This window comes from Hyperolius riggenbachi, chromosome 6, assembly GCF_040937935.1.
Source record: "Hyperolius riggenbachi isolate aHypRig1 chromosome 6, aHypRig1.pri, whole genome shotgun sequence".
Classification (NCBI taxonomy): domain Eukaryota; kingdom Metazoa; phylum Chordata; class Amphibia; order Anura; family Hyperoliidae; genus Hyperolius; species Hyperolius riggenbachi.
This window is the reverse complement of record NC_090651.1, coordinates 166,433,738-166,443,212: the sequence shown is the minus strand read 5'-3', so window position 1 is coordinate 166,443,212 and position 9,475 is coordinate 166,433,738.

Genomic DNA, 9,475 nt, shown 5'->3' with positions numbered 1-9,475 from the left:
ACAAGAGGACTGGTTGGACTGATGTGACAGCACTGACTGATAACAGGACTGTCAGGTGACAGGGCTGACCAGTGACAGGGCTGATTGAAAGTGGGAATGACTGATGACAGGACTGAGCAATGACAGGACTGACTAAAGACAGGACTGGCAGGTGATAGGCCTGAGCAATGACATAACTGACAGGCAGGGGTGACCGAAGTCACGGACGGTGCGGGGACACTGCGGCTGCTCAAAAGACGGAACAGCACTGACCGCCGATTGGCTAGGATTTAAATACCTGGGCCTTCCCGCCAGTGCTGTAATTCCACCGCGGCTAGAATAAACTTTAAGAAGCGCGCATGTGCTCCCTAGAGTGCGCGCCCACAGCTGCAAGTAGGGGACAGCGTTCACACCATTCCCAGAAGTCTTCCAAGACGGCGTATGGAGAGGCGTGCTCTGGACTTCGAGACTGGTAAGTGTAACAATAATCCTTAGGGATACCATCTGTGGGTCAGCGTGTAAAATATGCCAGAATGGCTCTTAATCAGCCATGGCTGATCTCAAAACGCGTGACCAGGAAAGTATTGTGTGTTGCTCACCTCTCTCTTTTGCCCCCCTGATAAGGAGGTCCCATGAGGCCTGCTGGATATCATCTTGTGTGTATCCCCATGCCATAAGATGTGATGCCAGTCCACGAGCTCCACCCTCGATGTCCTGAATACTTAAAAAATTCATGAATATTCACAGGAACTGGCCATTTGGGATATTGTATATCATATGACCAGGGTGGCAGCTGTAAGCATGAAGCATCAAATTGGTGGTTGTGCTTTTACGGAGAACAGATTAGTGTGAATCATGCTGCCAACATTCACACAAATCTTAATATCTAAACATGGTATTTCCAATTCAATGAAATGCAATGTAAAAAATAACAAAGAGGGAGGATAAATAGGTCATACATTTACCTGTGCCACAATAGAAGGTGTCACCAGATAAAAGTGAATGTTCCCACTCTCCTAGGTGCAGATTCAGAGTTAGTGGGACATGTTAAATATGAACAAATATTAGTTTAAGAAGCTGTAGTAAAAAAATATTATGTGCATGTTGTTTGACACCCAATTGATTTAAAAATGTGCCAACTGCATTCACACCCTGGTAATGTTTAGGGCCTCGACATCGAGGGTCACCAGTAGGGTCCCCCAGGGGTCCATGATGGCATGTCAGCATCAACAAAAGTTGTGTGGTATCCCTCACATGAGTGGAGCCCTCACATATGTGTGGTATCGCTCACATATGAGGTTGAAGATGCATGTCCAAGTAATGGCTAATGTTCTGTGTCAGAGCCCCCCCATCCCAACACTATCGGACACCCCGGTGGGGCTGACTGACTTTTATGAACTGTAGTTAGCGAGTGCTCACCAGGAAATGCTCGCCAGATCTCGAACTTCTGTTAATCAACTGTAGACCCCCTTACTCACCTAGGGAGTTCTCCTCCCTCGTCCTTGCAGGTGCATATATACCACCACACGCTGACATCAAACAAGCCCTGAGCGACCTCAGCGATACCATCTGGCAGTGGGAGGCATCCCTCCCAGACGCGCTGTTCATTGTCATGGGTGATTTCAACAAGGCCAACCTCCGCCAAGAGCTCCCGCACTATCATCAGCATGTTGACTGCCCTACTAGGAATCTGAACACTCTGGACCACTGCTACACGGTCCTGAAAAACGCATACAAAGCAGTCCCGCTCACAGCTCTTGGCTCCTCGGACCACAGCCTCATCCTCCTGATTCCAACCGACAAACGAAAACTGGAGACAGCGAAACCAGTCCTGAGATCAACTAAAGTGTGGTCAAGCGAGGCGAAGCTCCAACTTCAGGCCTGCTTTGACAGCACCGACTGGAGGGCTCTGGAAGCACCAGACCTGGATGAGTGGGCCGACAACGTCGCCTCATATATCGCATTCTGTGAGGACTCCTGCATTCCAACCAAGACTTTCAAGGACTACCCGAACAATAAGCCGTGGTTCTCCAACAAACTACGGCAACTGCGGAGACGAAAAGAAACAGCTCACAAGTCGGGCAACCTGGACGAGTATAGGGCAGCGAGGAACAACCTCCACAGGAAACTCAGGGCAGCCAAGAAAGAATACTCTGAGAAGCTGAGGCACAATCTTAGCTCAAACGATCCATGAGCCGTTTGGAAGGGGCTCAAGACTGCCACCAATTATAAGCCCCCCCCCTCAGCACGCCACACCCAGCATCAAGCTAGCCGAAGAGCTCAGTGCCCTCTACTGCAGGTTCAAGAACCAGCCAGAACCAGCGGGGCCCCCACCAATACCCCGCGCCCCCCCCTCCCCCCCGCAGAGGCTGGGTCAGATTCCAGCCGACCTCTGCTGAGGGCAAGCGAGACCGAGGTCAGGCGCCTTCTGGCCTCACTCAACCCTAGAAAAGCCGCCGGCCCGGATGGTGTGTCACCAGCATGCCTTAAATCCTGCTCGCAGCAGTTAGCCCCCGTCCTCTCCTCCATCTATGCAAAGTCCCTACAGGAGGGCAGAGTCCCCAAATGCTTCAAGAGGTCTACAATCATCCCTGTCCCCAAAAAGCAGGGTATATCCGACCTAAATAACTACAGGCCTGTGGCCCTCACCTCGATCATCATGAAGACCTTAGAAAAGGCAGTCCTGTCCGAACTCAAGAACTCGACGCTCTCCCGACTAGGCCCGTTCCAGTTCGCGTACAGAGCAAACAGGTCCACTGACGACGCCATCAACATCTGCCTAGAGCTCATCAGTCACCATCTGGATAAACCTGATTCATACGCCAGAATCCTCCTACTCGATTTCAGCTCAGCATATAATACAATCTGTCCTCGCATCCTCCAGAACAGTGCTGTCCAACTTCATGGGCATGGAGGGCCATTTTTTCTTCAGACCCCATGGTGGAGGTCCGAAGGTTCTTGCTAGACCCGCAGAACAGGAGCCCCCCCAGTTAGTCACAGGAGCCCCGCCAGTTAGATAGTCACAGGAGCCCCCCAGCTAGATAGTGACAGGTGTCCCCCCAGCTAGATAGTGACAGGAGCCCCCCCAGCTAGATAGTGACAGGTGTCCCCCCAGCTAGATAGTGACAGGAGCCCCCCCAGCTAGTTAGTGACAGGTGTCCCCCCAGCTAGATAGTGACAGGTGTCCCCCCAGCTAGATAGACGACAGGTGCCCCCCCAGCTAGATAGTGACAGGAGCCCCCCCAGTTAGATAGTGACAGGTGCCCCCCACTTAGATAGTGAAAGGAACCCCCCAGCTAGATAGTGACAGGTGCCCCTACCAGTAGCGAGCCCGTTACCTCTCTCTCCTGTGTCCCCGCTGCCGCTGCAGTTGCCCCACAGCTCAGACCTCACAGATCGCGGCGACTGAAGCAAGCAGGGCGCGCACATGACACCCGCGCGGCAGAACGTCACATGCGGAAGTGACTAATGATTCACTTCCGCATGTGACGTACTCCGTGCGGGTACCATGCACACTCTGTTTACCTCAGTCACCGCGATCTGTGAGGTCTGAGCTGTGGGGCAGCGGCAGCGGGGACACAGGAGAGGCCACACAAGAGGGAGCAGGCATGGCGCCCATAGCGCAAGCCATGCCTGCATCCCAGGGAGGCGAGCGGGCCGCAGCAGGTGGCCTGGCGGGCCGGATGCGGCCTGCAGGCCGCCAGTTGGACAGCACTGCTCCAGAACAACCTGGAGGCACTTGACGTTCACTCGTCCCTACGCCACTGGATCACAGACTTCCTGACCAACAGATCACAAGTCGTCAAGCTGGGCAAGATCTCCTCCCAAGTAAGGTCTACTAACACAGGTGCCCCACAGGGCTGTGTCCTGTCGCCAATCCCGTTTTCCCTCTACACCAACAACTGCAGATCCACAGCAGACTCGGTCAAGGTCGTCAAATTCGCTGATGACACCACCATCATTGGTCTAGTGTAAAAAATGATGAGCAAGACTATCGTCAACAAGTCGACAGAATTTGCCGCTGGTGCAAGGAAAACAGGCTGGTCCTCAACACAGCTAAAACCGTTGAGATGGTTATTGACTTCAGGAAGCAGGCCCCCACCCCACCCCAAATCTTCATTTAAGGCATGGAGGTGGAAAAGGTATCTAGTGTCCGCCTCCTTGGAACCCAGATTACCAGGGACCTGTGCTGGAAGACTCACACGAGCACCACACAGAGGAAGGCCCAACAAAGGCTATTCTTCCTTCACCAACTGAGGAAGTTTGGGATGGCACAGGAGCTTATGTCTAACTTCTACTCTGCCACTATAGAATCCGTCATCTGCACCTCTATCCTGGTGTGGTATGCTGGATCCTCAAACAGGGACAAATACAAGCTCCAGAGGGTCATCAGGTCGGTGGAGAGAATCATTGGGAAACCACTCCCTTCGCTTGACCTCCTCTACAACTCCAGACTGCGTTCCAGAGCACAAAGGATCACAAACGACCGCTCACACCCAGGCCACCGTTACATTAATGTGCTCCCATCCGGTAGAAGGCTACAGACCATTTCCACCAAGACAGCTAGGCATATGAACTCCTTCTTCCCTGCTGCCGTTAAACTCTTGAATTCCATTCAACGGCTCCCTCCGTCAGGCCAGTAGTCAGATCATATGGTTCCAACGATATGGGTGATAGGTCATCCACTGGCTGTGTTTGCTGTTTTCCCCTGCCACCCGTGTCCCTATTAGTGCCCTACTCTGCTAAGCTACACCTGTCTTAGTGTACATTTTACTTGCACTATTGTGTTTTTACTGTAATGCGTCATCCATCTACTGTTGGTTTTGTTTTTGGTTGCTAGATGTCATGGTTGTTGTCAATGTCTTTGGTGTTGCCTTTTGTGTTGCCTTTTTTTGTGTCGCTGAGTTCTCTGTTTGTGCCAAACCCAATTCCAGGCATGACCCAGTCATGCTTGGCGAAATAAACTGATTCTGATTCTAGAAGGTTTGGACCACAGGAGATTCCATCTTCAAAACGTCAGCTGTTAGTTTATTGATAATGCTATCATCCAACGCTACTTTGATAATATTAACCACTTCACAACGGAGGAGTTTTACCCCTGCAGCACCAGCGCTATTTGTGCCTTGCAGCGCTGCTTCCATTGATTGTTTTCAGTGATATGATTGGTTATTGGGGACTGGGGTCCCCATAACCAATCATTGCACTGCAGAGCAGGGGTGTGTGCACGCGCGCGCGGGTCGCGGGGGCGCGCGATCGCGCGCTGCACATTTGTTTACATTTAATTGTTATCAATGGAGACTGCTTCTGTTTGAAGCAGTCTCCCATTGTGTCCGCAATCGGCGCGTCTAATTGGATTTAGGAACGCTTGTTCCTAACATCCAATTAGTCACCTGCTGTGCTGGCTGGCTGGAGTGTGCGTGCGAGGTCCCCGCCCACTCCCAGCCAGTAAACAAACAAGTGCGCCTTTCTCCGTCCCTGGGGTTGAAGCAGTGCGCAGAGGGACGGAGAAATTTAGCACTGGGGGGGTAAAGTGGTTAAAGAGAAGCTGCTGACAGTGGTTGACCCATGACACCAGGATCCTGTGATTATTCAAACTATTCTGGTACAAACTGAAAGTGCAACAAAAATGAATTTTGAAAAGAAGAGAATGGAGATACTATATATAAATCTTGAGACCAAGTCTGGTTGTCTACAGTTCACGTTAAACTTCATTTCCCGTCTCAGAAAACCAACGTTTACAGGTCTATACAGGTCTAGATCAAGAGAATAATTAATCCTGTCACTGTAGAACTTGAATTACCTGCTTCAGTTTATTTCCTGTTAAAAAACACCTTTGTACCTAATTCTGTTCCTGAGCTCAATCAAGTGCCTCCTGCACCAGTTGTTATTGTTGGAGACAAAACATTTGAAGTTGAACTGTCCTTGACTCCAGAAGATCTAGGGTTGGTCTGCAAATTTTTGTTAAATGGAAAGGGTATGGAATGACCATGCACATAGAAGGAAGAGTCATTCAGTAAAAAACAGAAGACACTGCTGCTCAGGGCCGGCCCTAGACTTTTTGCCGCCTGAGGCAAATTTTTTTAAAAAAATTGCCACCGCCGCCCCTCCCCCCCCCCTCGGGGGGGGCCGCTCTGGGGGGCCGCCGAGCTAGAGGGGTAGCTGGCAGGACGGGGGTATTGGGCCAGCGGCGGGGAGGGGGGTCAAACCCCCCCCTCCCTCGCCTGGGTCCCCCGTCCTCCGCTCCCCTCCAGCCTAAATAGACGCAGCCGTATATGTAAGAGGCACGGGCGGGGAGGACACTCACCTCTTCCCAGCATGCGTTCCACTGACATCACTTCCTGCAGCGTTGCAGGAAGTGATGTCAGTGGAGCGCACGCTGGAGCGAGGAGGAGGTGAGTGTCTCCCCGCCCGTGCCTCTTACATATACGGCTGCGTCTATTTAGGCTGGAGGGGAGCGGAGGACGGGGGACCCAGGCGAGGGAGGGGGGGGTCCGACCCCCTCCCCGCCGCTGGCCCAATACCCCCGTCCTGCCAGCTACCCCTCCAGCTCGGCGGGCCGGCTCCCCGCACCCACGGACGGGCGGGTGCCGCCCCTGGAAATTTGCCGCCTGAGGCAAAAGTTTCACCCCGCCTCATGAGCGGGCCGGCCCTGCTGCTGCTATGCCTGATACACACCATACAATTTTCCTTCACATAGATGGGTCATATAGATAATTTCCAACAGATCTAATCTGATTTCCAATCCTTTTTCTGATTGATTTTGTGTAGAAGTTATCAGAAAAATGATCGGATCTCAGATCAGGCCTGTTGGAAATTATCTATTCTACCCATCTATCTGAAGGAAAATTGTATGGTCTGTACCAGGCATTAGAGCTTCAGCTCTGTAGCTGTCCAGCTGCTTGCTACTTAAAAGACCACTATCACAAAAAAGTAGGCAGTTAAAATCTGACAGAACCGACAGGTTTTGGGCCAGTCCATCTCCTCATGGGGGATTCTCAGGGTTTTCTTTTTTTTCAGGAGCATTACCTGAACAGCAGTTGCAAAGTCTAACTGACAAAGTGAGTAGGGAGGCTGGCTGGTATCTTACTTTCCTGTCAAATCCATGGCAGCATACTATGGGTTAACCCCGCCCATTAACCAATCAGGACTGGTAACTATAAATCTTTCCACCCCATAATGGCTTCCTGCTTTTTTTCCTCTGTCCGAATCGTCAGGACTGGTTCTTACATTTAAAAAGTACAAGTTGTTTCATTTTGGCCTTACCTGACTGTATTCATGCAGTCTCCGCGCAGGGTGCCTCCCCACGCGCGAAGCTCCCTCTGTGAACCTCTAAAAGAGTGTGTGAGTGGAGATCCCCCTGTCTGCTGTTCTCTCCGGGGAGGTATTGGAATATGGGCACTGCAAATATGGCTGCAAGTCAGCTGTGCATTGGGTAGAACGTGCACCGCCTTTTTCTCTCTCTCACATCTCTACTTCCGTAATGACACGCGGAAGCGCCTGAAGCATTGCGTCCCACGAGCGGAGAATACTATTACGGAAATACAGCGCAACTCTGAATTCCGGAAGTGGGCGGAACTATGACGTCTCGCCGCCGTCACGCCGCCTACACAGCATATAATGCATATGGCGGCAGGTGCAGAGTCGGCTAGCAAGAAGGAGAGCGGTTTGCGTCTTCGTGACAAGGTGAGACCAGCTGGGGACATCTTTTTCAGATATGCGAGGCAGCGGCTCTGAGCTAGAGGCTCTTGAGGGTTTGGTTGCGTAAGACTTACAAGTCTGTTTTTTGTTGTTTGTTTACAGCATTCTTCCTCTGCTCCGTCCGTGTCAGGCCAAGTTTGGTGGTGAGAGCATTTGATGAAGCATCAATTTTTTCCTTCCTGGTTGTTATTGTTTCTATACTGAGTGTCCCTAAGGCTGGCATTACAGTATGTTATGTTGTATCTGTTGCAGAGCGGCTAACATCAGGGACAGTATTGTTTGCATTACCCTCACTGAGCGGCTGATTTTGTTCAGGTACATTTTTGCTATGTCCTTTGTGCTAATACTGTGGATATATGTATACAACATATGCATAATTTGTTATTTCTTTCCTTTTTTTCTTCATTCTTCTACTCTGTATTCATGGTGCTCCATTATTTTTTCTTTTGTAGCATTTTCTACAAGTGAAATAATGGAAAGTTCTACCCGTGATAGAGAGCAGCACACTGATGATAGGTAAGGCCGTAGTCAGGTAGGTATTCAAATAGGGATAATAGAGGCAGAGGGTCATTCTGTGGAATGAATACACAATGTGTATTTTATCCTCCCAGCCCTCAAGACAAAGCATCCACTTCCTCATCCTCAGGGCACAGATCTACCTCAAAAACTAACAAAACGACAAAGGAGCCCCCAATTCCCACAGAGAGACTGGATAAGCGATATTGCTGGGCATGTGGTCATAGGACTCTACCTGGAAAACTTGTATGTGCAGATTGTTTTTACACATTTCCAGTGGAAGAGGAAGCTCCGCAACAGGACTTACCTACTTTAATTAATCATCATCAGTTTCAGTACTACAGACACGCTGCCCTCACTAGAAGAGGGGGAGGTAGAAGATGACTTTACAATAGGTTTTGATTTTTCACTTGTTGACCCTTTCATCAAATCAGTCAGGGAAGCAATTCAGTGGGAGGATCCCCAGGAGCCACCAGTAAAGAAAATGAAATATTACCCACATTTAAAGAAAAAGGTGATGTCTTTTCCTGTAATGGAGGAGGTCTCAGAACTTGTAAAGGACGAATGGTCCAGAATAGAGAAAAAAACAGCTTTGGGCAACCGCTTATCTAAATTGTATCCTATTCAAGGAGAGTTAGCAGAACAACTAGAGGGAGCTCCTCTGGTCGATGCATCAGTCATGAGACTGGCCCGGCACGTGACGCTGCCGTTAGAGGACTCAGTAGCATTCAGAGATTCGCTAGATAGAAAAATGGACCAGGACTTGAAGAAAGCTTACCTTAGCACCGGAGGTGCCTGTAGACCAGCGATAGCACTAACCTCGATAGCGAAAGCTATAAAGGTATGGGCAGATAATCTTGAGGGGGCAATCCAGGCCGACGCGGATAAGCAAACTTTGATCGCAGGATTAGAGGAATTTCGTATGGCTTCAGATTTTATAGGCGAAGCGTCGTTTGACATCCTGAGGTGCGCTACGAGAGGTATGTTATATGATGTAACGGCAAAGAGGGCGATGTGGTTGAAGCCTTGGTCGGCGGATCCGAAATTCCAAAGCGGCGTGGTGTAAAATCCCGTTCGACGGTAGGAACCTTTTTGGGAGTAAAATGGATACGGCAATCGCGAGAGTTACGGGCGGTAGGTCTGGGTTGCTCCCTCAGGACAGACGCCCTAATAGAAGGCAAGTAGATAAGAGACCTTTTCAGTCAAAAAACAAGAACTACAGGACCCAGAAGACAAATCAGGGATTTCGTAAGCAATGGCAGGGAGCACAGTCCAATCTATC